Genomic DNA, 10,439 nt, shown 5'->3' with positions numbered 1-10,439 from the left:
AATGAGAAGTCTTCTTTTTTGCAGCAGTCCAAGTGGAAATGTCAATGTGAATAGATGTGAGTTCATATAATATAGCCTCAACGTTAATGATTTAAGTACTATCAGCTGGAGGGATCAATGCACAATCAGTGAAACAGAAGCATCACTGGGTAGAGTTAAACCAGTCCTCCAGAGTTGCACCTTCTTACAGACATGTCTGCGTATGCGTCCATGTCTACTTAAGTAGCAATCATATGAAGGTGCCCTTACTGTACTTGGCCTACATTTGCCCCTTCCTTCCCTTCAAGTTGTTTAAGTGTAGGATGCTCAAAAATCTGTATATATGGATGTATATGTACATTTTTTGGCATGCATGCACAGAATAGAAAAACGCATGTTACACAAACCACCACCCTCAACACCGTTGAAAAGACGCCTTCTTTAACCCTTTTTCTCCCTTCAATATTCTTGCTCTGCAAAGGATATCTTGCTTTTGCACTACTTTTCAAAACTATGTGCCTACTCTGTACGTAGCAAGGAACAATCTCATACTGCCCAACTGCTCCCATAGACCTGTGTAAACATTTGTTCCTCTGATATCTGAGTGTACCAGTTAAAATAAAAGAGCATGACACCACCAAAGAGTATTTTGCACTGTGCCTTTACAGTTTTGCGCTCTATAAATGAGGCCCACTGGCTAGTGTCAGACTCATTTCAAATACCACACAGCTATTAATTCCACCTGAAATCTGCTCTTACACTTACCAGTACATTCAGTTTATTTAATACAAACTTCCATAATACCCCTTCATGTGATCTTAACTTACACACTATAAACACATACTTGCCAACCTTTTTAAACTTGTTTCTGGGAGATTCCAGGCAGGGGAGCATGGTTGGAGGGCAGGAGGGGCGAGGGGCGGTGAATCGCACAATTTTGGCCCCGCGCCAAAATACCATTTTTTGGTCGCAGGGGGTGGGGCCAAAATGACGCGAATCACCGTGAATCGCGTCATTTTGACAGCAAGATGCAGTTTGCGGGATATTTGCCTGCTCTCCCGGGAGTCCGGGACACCTACCCGAATTTTGGGAGTCTCCCAGACATTCCGGGAAAGTTGGCAAGTATGTATAAACACTGCACACTTAATTGCAGTGAATATTCACAAAAGTTCCATAAGTGACTATTGACACAACACTTAAATTGATTTTGCAGCAATATGGCTGCAAACTTAGTTTCTTGCTGTAAAGGAGGCTTCAGTGGTTAGAATGCAATATGGTTATTCCCATGACAATAGTGCAAAAGCCAAGTAGTGTTTGACTGAGGGTTCACTGAAACAAGTCTCAGTTGATTGTTCTACTAGTGGATGGAGCTGGTACTCCTCGAGGTAGAATCTAGATAAATGTAACCAATTCTGTTTTCGTGTCGGGTGTCCTAGATGTGCTCTCTCAATGCACCTCATGCGGACCTAGATATTGGTTTTTAAGGGACGGGGCACCCTCTCCCCTTTTTCACTACTAGCAGACTGCCTGCGATAGCGCATTGTGTCCATGTGCCCAGGGCCGCCATCAGGGGGGTACAGGGGGTACTCTTGCACTGGGCCCGGGCTCCCCAAGGGGCCTGGCGACAGGGCCCCCTGCTTGGCCCGGACCCTCACTGCCCACTTTTTTTTTTTAGCTTCTTTTAAAAAAATGTTACACTTTTCTTTTCCTCTGTATTTGTTTTTTTTGGGGTTTTTTTTGCGCGGAGTGGGGGGGGGGTGCTGGTGTTCGGGGCATTGGTAGTTCATTGGTGGGGGGAGCAGGGAAGGGACAAAACAAAAAACAAAAACACAGATACTCACGTTATCGCAGCCGGCTTCCCTCCTTTTTCCTCTCTGCACTATTTACACTGAATGTCAGGCGTGACGTCATCAAGTCACGCCCGACACTCAGTGAGGAACAAGGAAGAAGCAAGAAGACAGAAGAGAAGAGAGGAAAAAAGCTAATACAAAGGTAAGTAAATAAAGGGAGAAAGTCACACCATGAGGAAAAAGTAGGGGAGAGAGGCACGGACAGTATGAGGAAAAAGGGGGGGGGAGAGGCACAGACAGTATGAGGAAAAAGGGGGGGAGAGGCACAGTCAGTATGAATAAAAAGGTGGGGGGAGAGGCACAGACAGTATGAGGAAAAAGGGGGGAAGAGGCACAGACAGTATGAGGAAAAAGGGGGGAGAGGCAGAGACATTATGAAGAAAAAGGGGGGGAGGCACAGTATGAGGAAAAAGGGGGTGAGAGGCACAGTGTGAGAAAAAATTGGGAAGAGAGGCACAGTATGAGGAAAAAGGGGGGTGAGAGAGGCACAGTATGAGGAAAAAGGGGGAAGAAAGAGGCACAGTATGAGGAAAAAGGGGGGGGAGGCACATTGTGAGAAAAAATTGGGTAGAGTCACAGTATGAGGAATAAGGGGGGTGAGAGAGGCACAGTATGAGGAAAAAGGGGGAGAAAGAGGCACAGTATGAGGAAAAATGGGGGGAGAAAGAGGCACAGTATGAGGAAAAAGGGGGAGAGAGAGAGGCACAGTATGAGGAAAAAGGGGGGAGAGAGAGGCACAGTATGAGGGAAAAAAGGGGGAGGGGGCAGCAGAAAGTCACAGAGTGAAGGAGAGGGGGGGCAGAAAGGCACAGTGATGGAGAGGGGGGCAGGATGGCACAGTGTGATAATGGGGGGCCAGGTGAAGGGGGAAAAGCAGCATGGAGGGCACAGTTTGATCATAAGGGGGCACAACATGGTGATGAAGGGGCACAGTACTGTGTGTGTGATGGTACAGAGGGCTTCTGGCATTGTAGTGTGAGGTAGGTGGTGGCTAATTAATGGGTGCAAGTTTGTTTGTGGGGTAATGGTTGGCCAATTTTATAGTGTGGACTATTAATTTAAGATAGGGTGGTTTGGGGGCTACTGAATGTGGGGGAGAATGAGGTCACTTTATTAAATGTGACTATGAATTATTTAATGTCAGTGATATTTCTGAAATGTAAATACTATTAATTTATTGCTGGGGCTGTTTGTAGGGAGGGAAATATGTTTATTTATTAAATGTGAATACTCTTATTTCAATGTTGGGGTTGGAGGAAGGCCTAATTATTAATCGTGGGTGCTATTGATTTAATGCCGGGGCTGGCTGTAATTTTCTAAATGTACCCATTTTTTTTTCCAAATAGGGCCCCCAACATTCCAGGATCCAGACAAGCCGCAACTAAAGAAACCTGCAGCCACAGGTGGGGAAAGTGAGAAGAACAGGTAGGAGAGAGCAGGAGAGTCTGTGAAATGTTGTGATCCTAGTAGGGACAATGCCAATATTTGGTGTGTGTGTGTGTGTGTGCATATATATATATATATATACATACATTGTGCGCAGTCGGAAAGATGGCTCTGGTTCATTGGGGGGGGGGGGGGGGGGGTCATCGGGGGTCCCTGCCTGCTTCATTTGTACTGGGCCCCACGATTTCTGATGGCGGCCCTGCATGTGCCTGCCGGCAGAGACCAGCAGGCAGAGGACGCTGCCTGACCACTCTGACTGTTTAAAACACAATCAGAGCCGCCGGGCAGGATTCTCTGTCTGTAAATAGTGTAATTCTGAATTGAAAGTACTGATAAGTGAAAATATAGCATTTTCTTGCTAAACACAATATCACAATAAAAATGTTTAAAATCAATAATCAAATCTCATCATTCTTTTATACAATATAATAACGCCATCCTGACAGACGTACAGTGTGCCCCTACTGGGGGAAGGGGTGGATCGTCCAGATCGCTGTTTCATAGCCACCCTCTTGAAACTGAGAAACTTTTGAGCATTGGCTGGTTTCAGTAGCCTGGTCTGGTGTTTAAACAGCAGTTGGGTTTCACAGGCTAAAGCTAAAAGGTTAAAATACTTGAATTGACATTACTCACCTGAAGCCAGTTTTTACACTTGAATCACACTTTTAAACACTCAGGTCCCATGAACACTCACACCAAACTCTTCAGAACATCACGCTTGCTTACATATCAGGGGTGCGACACCCACTCTCCTATACCACAGGGGCAATACATAAAAAGGAAGGAGTTCAAAGACCATAATGTTATAACGCTGAACTTGCCACGTTGCTCTGCTGTATCACACTATGAAATATATTTACTAAACTGCTGGTTTGAAAAAGTGGAGATGTTGCCTATAGCAACCAATCAGATTCTAGTTATCATTTAGTTAGTACAAAACGACAGCTAGAATCTGATTGGTTGCTTTAGGCAAAGTCTCCACTTTTTCAAACCCGCAGTTTAGTAAATATACCCCCATGACTTTTGTGCTCCTACTTTTTTCCTTTAAAAGTAATAAAGTTGACCCCTTTTACCTTTATGTGATAAAACATAAATACAAATGTTAATTTCTCTTTTAAGCAGACATAAATGTCAACATGGAGACAAAGCTTTATTTGACATATTAAAGTCCATCTTTCTGGGCTTTTTAAAACTTAATGGACCAAATATTTAGTTTTGGTCTGCGGTAGGGTACACATATTGAAAAAAGTAAAAACAACACATCTTGGAGCACCTGCTTCATTTTTTACAACTTCACTTTAGAGCTTCATGTCAAGGCCCAGATATCACAATCAAAGGGTGGATCTAAAATTAGGTAGTTTTGCAGAACTAAATAGATTCTGGGGACATCTGATACAATGGGAAAGTCCCTCAAAATGCATACTCCACACTATGAAGTGTGTTAGAATATCTTGTCCTGCAATACAAAAGCCAGCGTATTGTGTGTGACTAACCTGCATTCAGCACGGACAGCCCCATGTCCATTCAGATCCTTGCATGATAATGGACAATATTTTGCTGCCTTTGCAGTAGACTTCATCTCATGTGTAAGACTGGTGCAAATGTGAAAAGAATGGAGCGTGACATCACCAAACAAGAAGAGACAGCTTTTTCACCTACACATTTTTCTGCATTCAAAATTGATTTTGTCTTTTCTCACTGGAAAACAATATTGCTCTACTTACTATATATCCCATAATTGAGAACAACTTCACTTTGTGAAAACTTATTAACTTAAAAGAAGATCTTAATGAATGAACCTTTATCAATTAGAAATCGCAAAGAGGTGTCAGGTGTTTAATCTTGTTTCCCTTAGCAAATAATTCCCAAACAATAAACAAATACATTTTCGACAAGAGTTACTGTAGAAGTGTGGATAGGCAAATTATTGCTATATCTTATAAATATGTTTGTAAATAGGTAATGAAATATTGCTTATTTGCATCCAAAATTAAGAAATTTCAATTCCCTTGTTAAAAATGTTTCTTCCAATATTATTATATGTATGTGCTGTCCTTTTACATCCTCCATGATAAATTACCTACTCTTTAACATTTCAATTCTAATTTACTAAACAGTATATACTCTATGGGGGAATATTCAATTCCCCCCCACCCCAGCCTGCCTCTGGTCTGATTGAGCTGCAGCTCCAGTCCCTCTTTAGAAATAGCCCCATGAGGAGTGCAGTTCCTTAATTTTTTTTGTATAAAAGAGTAGCCTACATGGGTGCCTGTCACTGTCTCACTTCTCTAATGCGCACTGATTTGTCAGTTTTAGACATGAGGCACCAAGATCTTGCAATGCAGATACGAGTTTGCAGTCAAGCAACTCTCTAACCTCACCCGTCCCTCCAACATAGATGGTTTGGTGTGACTCCACAGGAGGCTGTGGATGTTGACTCCACAGGAGGCTGTGGGTGTTCTCGGGTAGAATCAGACTGTCAAATATAGCACAACAGAACAAGAAAAAAGTGGATCTGCTGATGGCTTTGATGTATGTGTGTGTTTTACTGTATTTCTGTCTTAAATATGGAGAAGGCTAAACCGGATGAAAGAGTTGTGGGGGTTACAAATGGAGAGCTGAGGTGAGTGGGATTTAAAAACAAAGGCAAAAGTAGGGAATGTTACAAACTTAGGCATGAGGTGTGTAGAGTTAAAACCAGTGAGCTAAAGTTATAGGGAGTTAAAAATGGAGTGCTGAAGTTGTGGATGTTTTCAGACATAAAATAAACAGGTAAATATAACTATTATTTATCTACTATATAAATGCCTAGTGGCGTGTGTGGAAAAAAACAAAACCAAGCTGCAGCGCTACCTGCTGGGCAGAGTTATACACTGACCTATATATTTCTTGAAGGAGAAGTGACAGTTGGGAGTGGTTGGTGGTTGCCGGGGGTGACAGTGGGGAGTTTTTAACACCTTAAGTAGCTTGATGAAGGATGTAGCGATGAAGATCAAGGATGAGGTGATGGAGAAAAATGATGAGGTGGTGACATGTGGACAAAACCACGTTAAAAAAGGGCGCTTGCGTCGGGAAGTAACGCTCTTCCCCTGAGGAGGCCTGGGCTAGGGCCAAATGCATGACAAGAACCTTTTTAACACCTTAAGTAGCTTGATTTGACTAGAATGCATGAGTATCATGCACGGGTTAACTTGTGTAATAATATGCTTTTTATGATGGTGGTGAGGCGGGGTCAAGGGTGCAATTTATATTTTTTGCACCTGGGTCACCCATTCCCTAGTTCTCTCACTGCTTCATCTGATTACTAAAAATGTGTTATCTAACTAGTAAAATTGATTATTTATTGTTATCTACCAAATCATTTTAACTGTTTTCTGTTCATGAACAATTTTATGTTTTTTCCTAATGATTTCAGTCTCAATGTCCATCCCATATACTGTGGTGTATTATATCCCATTATTAAATCTGGCTGTCACTAAGTGTTTAAATTTCATTTAAAGTTTATTAAAATTGATCCTAATGGAAAGTCTTCAGCACATTACATTAATTGAGCCCTCTGTGCTTCCGATGATATTTTAAATCAACTTTTCACAGCATTAAAAGTGACAAAAATAACTATTATATAGATTATGTTAAAATCTAAATGATCAAAAACGACATTTGTTGAAATATACTACACTTAAGCCTGACATAAAAATAACCTTATTAGGTAAAGTAAAGGATATTGTAATTTATGAAGCTGGATGGGTCCCAGCCAATAAAGATTATCAGCAAGGTTGAGGAAGCTTAGTAATGACACACATTTATTACAAGGACACTGAAACATAGAAACTGTGAGCACCAATTTCCAAGGTGTATCTAGAGCAGTGTGGGTAATATGTGCCATACATAGGGAGAGGGCAACGTGAGTTTGTTTTAGGACGCACGTAAATTGGTTCTGCGTACTCTCGCATTCAACAAGGAGCAGATCTGAAGATACATGCACTGATGAATTTGGGTGCAGGTCTGCTCTGCATACAGGACATTGCAGGATATGTCCAATGCCTATGTAAAATATACATTCGCAAAAAAACACAGAGAACAAAAAAATCTATTCAATTAATGTCACCTGTTAATAATATAAGCATTAATGACAAAACAGTTTAAAACCAATTTTTTTTTTCTTTTTTCCCCATGAAATACATTTATTAGGAATTTCTTAATGAATACTGAACATAAAATACATTTTTGCAATTGCTCCTGATTGCAAACACATGTTATAGCATGTGCATATGCATTCGAGACTGTCATCACTAGTACTCGGGACTTAGCTAGAGCAAGAGATACGGTAAAAAAACTTTGAGATGCCCAAAGCTTCATTCTGACGTGGCTCCATGTGCTTGATTTTGTCATGCCCTTACTGTACATTGACTGTGGGCGAATGCCCTTTCCCCACCGCGTTCACTCCCAGAAATCGTAGGCTGTAGTGTGTGTGCTTTGTGTATAGAGATGAATTGAACGTTGCTGCGTTTAGTTGGATACAGTCTGGCTCTGGGCATGTGCAGACTAATTTTGCATATTATATGCATAAGATATGCATACGATATGTGCAAAAACGGCAGATACATTTCTTAATGAATAAGGCCCTCCATATACTAAAGGCAGGCATGGTAATTTACAGTTGCTGTTACTTGGTGTGAATGTCACTAAAATCTTCTTAATACCTTTCATGTATTATGATGTCAAATTACTCCACCCTAAGAAACACTGATAAATCAGCCAATAGTATATGTACTCCTGGACAATTTAACACAAATCTATGGTTTATTGATTTCCACTTCATTCACTATAATGTCCAATAGGTCGTTATGACAAGCCTGGGTATATTTATTAAAACATCCCTGATCCTGAGGGCAAACAGGATTTTTTATTGGTGCCAAAAATCTGCGACATTTAGCAAAAAGTATTGCAGAGGATGATACAGGCCCAGAGTGGTAATTGTTAATTTAACCCGTCGCCAGGACAGTTTCATTAGTTGTGCTCATGCATTGGTTGCTGGCTCACCCATGTACAGTGTAATTTAAAGTTTTGGTTGTCTCCCCATTTGCGGATGCCCCATAGTTAATGTTGGGATATGCTGGTTGCCTGATGGATGTCGTACTGACTGCTTTAGTGTTAAGTATTAAGAGGTTTAAGTGAAGTGAGAGATATCAGCCGTTAAGCATTTTATAGAAACAGATCATGTATCCTAGTCCATACTGTACAAGTACTGCCACCATACTGTTAAATAGGCTTTCCCATGCAAAGGTCGGTGAATTTTACCACTGACAAGGTTATCGTTGACAATAACAATATTAGCTCCGCCAAGTAACCGCTTTCTTGTATTGTAAACGATAATGAGTCCTATAGCTTTTTTGCTGGAGATACGGTTCTTGCCCTTTTATTAATATGCCCAACAATTTCAATATTTATAGCAGTTTTAAAGAAGTGTCAAACAGACCAATAATGCAACAGTCTGGTCCATCTAGTGACTGATAAAACTGATATGAGTGTTGTAACTGCATTTACCATGACTTATTAATTACTATTTTGATAAGGGCTAAAGTGTTATCTTCCCACAAACACGAAACACGATGTAGGACTACAAACCATAGGCATTTTTCAGACACCCGTGAGAATACACTTGTACAGTTTGCAGTTATATGTGTCTGAGGTACAAGTCAATGGATAAAGAGAGTAACAGGAACACCTAATAGCTGCAGATGTTTGCAAAGCACAGGTGTGGTTATTCCTGGGTCCAAAGCATGAGATGTTTTTCGGAATATAGTAATATGTAGTTGGAACATTGTAATGTTCTACAGATCTCTAGAAAGTACAGAATCCAGTTATCTGTAAAATATAAACAAATGTAAAGGGGTAAAAGTACACTCCATTAGTGGAAAAATGGCTAGCATCTTTATCTGCAGTAGAAGGTGGCAGCTAGAAAAGCCCATTTTTTTTTTTTTATATGTGAAATTCATTCATGAGTATTGAATTATTCACAAACTTTGTTAAATGTGAGCTACCAACAGCCTGTCTTTGCTGTATATTAAAACAATAAGTAGATTCTATTACAATGTATATGCCCAGCCCTTCTTTATTAAATCCTAGATAGAGGTGGTAAAAGAAGACTTGTACATTATCATTATACACTAAACAATTTATTTACGCAATAAGGTGTTATTCTGAGATCAAAAGGAACAATTAGCGTTGCACATATATATATGTATATATACATATACATATATATATATATATATATATATATATATATATATATATAGAGAGAGAGAGAGATATTTGTATGTATACATATATATATATATATATATATATATATATATATGTACATATACATATATATATATATATATATATATATATATATATGTATACAGGTATATATAAATATATATATATACATATATATATACATATATTTAGATATATGTCACAACATGAAAACCACCTGCCTAATATTGTGTTCCCCCTGGCGATCTGCTCTAACCCGTCGAGGCATGGACTCCACAAGAGCTCTGGAGGTGTCCTGTGGTATCTGGCACCAAGATGATAGCAGCAGATCCTTTAAGTCATGTAAGTTGCGAGGCTGAGCCTCCGTGGCTCTGACTTGTATTTCCAGCGCATCCCACAGATGCTTGATCGGATTGATTTCGAGAGTATTTTGAGGCTAATTCAACACCTTGAACTCTTTCTCAAGTTCCTCAAACCATTTATGAACAATTTTTACAGTGTGGCAGGGCGCATCATTTTGCTAAAAGAGGCCACTGCCATAAGGGAGCACCATTGCCATGAAGGGGTGTACTTGGTCTGCAACAATGTTTAGGTAGGTAGTACGTGTCAAAGTAACATCTACATGAATGCCAGAACCCAGTGTTTGGGCAGAGCATCACACTGCATTTACCATGACTTCCCCAGGTAACCGATGCACACACTCCCAGCTGTCCACATGATGTAAAAGAAAACATTTATCAGACCAGGCCACCTTCTTCCATTACTCCATGGTCCAGTTCTGGCGCTCACATGCCCATTGCAGGCATTTCGGCAGTGGACATGGATCAGCATGGGCACTCTGAGCAGTCTATGAAGTCCCATACTCAGCAAGCTGCGATGCACTGTGTGTTCTGA

The sequence above is a fragment of the Mixophyes fleayi genome, chromosome 3 (assembly GCF_038048845.1).
Source record: "Mixophyes fleayi isolate aMixFle1 chromosome 3, aMixFle1.hap1, whole genome shotgun sequence".
Classification (NCBI taxonomy): Eukaryota; Metazoa; Chordata; class Amphibia; order Anura; family Limnodynastidae; genus Mixophyes; species Mixophyes fleayi.
Note: the sequence above shows the minus strand (reverse complement) of the source record.